The sequence below is a fragment of the Galeopterus variegatus genome, unplaced genomic scaffold (genome assembly GCF_000696425.1).
Source record: "Galeopterus variegatus unplaced genomic scaffold, G_variegatus-3.0.2 Scaffold3690, whole genome shotgun sequence".
Classification (NCBI taxonomy): Eukaryota; Metazoa; Chordata; class Mammalia; order Dermoptera; family Cynocephalidae; genus Galeopterus; species Galeopterus variegatus.
In genome coordinates this window covers 159320-160776 of record NW_007729801.1, presented here as the reverse complement: position 1 = coordinate 160776, position 1457 = coordinate 159320, and the positions used below count along the sequence as shown (strand labels likewise).

The window sequence follows — 1457 nt, the reverse complement described above, 5'->3', positions numbered from 1 at the left end:
AGGAAAATCTTTATGATCAAAGAGAATAACTCGAGTGAAATTTGTTGAGATTCTCTGTATACTTTCTAGGAAATGAAAATTGTACAGGAATTTTAGCTTTAAAATTTAAAAAAAAAAGGGCTTGCTTACATACACTTTGTGGTGTTACACAGAACTGCATGTAACAGGACCTGAGCTCAAATTCTCTCTTCCTGAGAGATTAGCAATGACGCCGCACAGCTTACCCAACTGTCTTATTAAACACAGTATTGTCCCAAGCACATTGCACAATGAATCATGCCAGGCAAATGTTATGTAGGATTTCTTTTCATCGAGTAGGTGCTATCTTACCCTTACTTTAATGTCTCTTTTTTGAATTGTCTACTACTTAGTGTCCCATTGTTAATTTTTGTTAATTTTGGAGTTTTAAAAAAAATTTTCTGCATAATTCTTTATTCCACATTATCTGACAGCTGTTCTATTTCTTTATCAGAAGTTTGTGTATAGTACTCTTCTTAGTTTATTCTGGCAAATGATCAAGTTTATTTAAATAAGTTGGGTTTGGTCAGATCAAACATTCCTCTGCCTTTTAGTTTAGAAATAGACTTTCACTTACCTTAGCTTTGAGGAAAATTAATCTGCAGTTATGGTACTCCAGAAGCATACTTTGTCTAAGGTTTTTTTATGTGTGTACACAGTTCCGTAAGTTCTACCATGTACCACATCTTTAGTTTGAGCTCTTGCTAGCTTTTAAGCAAATCATTCCAAGAATGGATCATCTCTTCCTTCTTTGTGAAGGAAGTCATTTTCTTTGTGAGGCTTTTCTTAAGATTTTTTTTCCTTAGCACTTATTACCACCTAACACACTAATCATTTTAGTTTTTTCTGTCTTTTGTCTGGTTCTGTTAAAGAACAAGTGGAAGAAATNTCTCTTCCTTCTTTGTGAAGGAAGTCATTTTCTTTGTGAGGCTTTTCTTAAGATTTTTTTTTCCTTAGCACTTATTACCACCTAACTAATCATTTTAGTTTTTTCTGTCTTTTGTCTGGTTCTGTTAAAGAACAAGTGGAAGAAATACTACAGTGTCTTTACACTGAAGGCTTTTCATAGTTTCTCATGGAAGGATTAAGAAGATTCTCACTTAGAATATATTTGCTGGAAATTTACCCGTGGTTTGCAAATGCTCACATATCTACTTTCCTGGTTTATTAGAGGCAGTGAATTAATTAGAAGTGATAAAACAGACTATAATAGGCAAATATACTTGTAACAGTGAGAAATAACTGGCCATAAAGAAAGTGACATGAAAAACTGCAAGAAAAAGGTGTAATTACTTTAAAAAAAAAATGAATATATAGAAGGAGCTACAGTAATGTCTTCTGGGAACATTAAAGGGGGTAGTAGAACAGGTATCTATCTGATTTTGGACACTTCTTCATATCCTACTTCATAAATTAAAAAAAAAAATACAGTATGGGAA

The 1457-nt window shown here is 32.8% G+C and overlaps 1 protein-coding gene across 1 annotated transcript in view; it reads left to right on the top strand.

Moving 5' to 3' along the window:
* Positions 1-1457, top strand: part of STIM2 (stromal interaction molecule 2) — a 32237-nt gene that overhangs the window by 4663 nt on the left and 26117 nt on the right. The window lies entirely within an intron of this gene.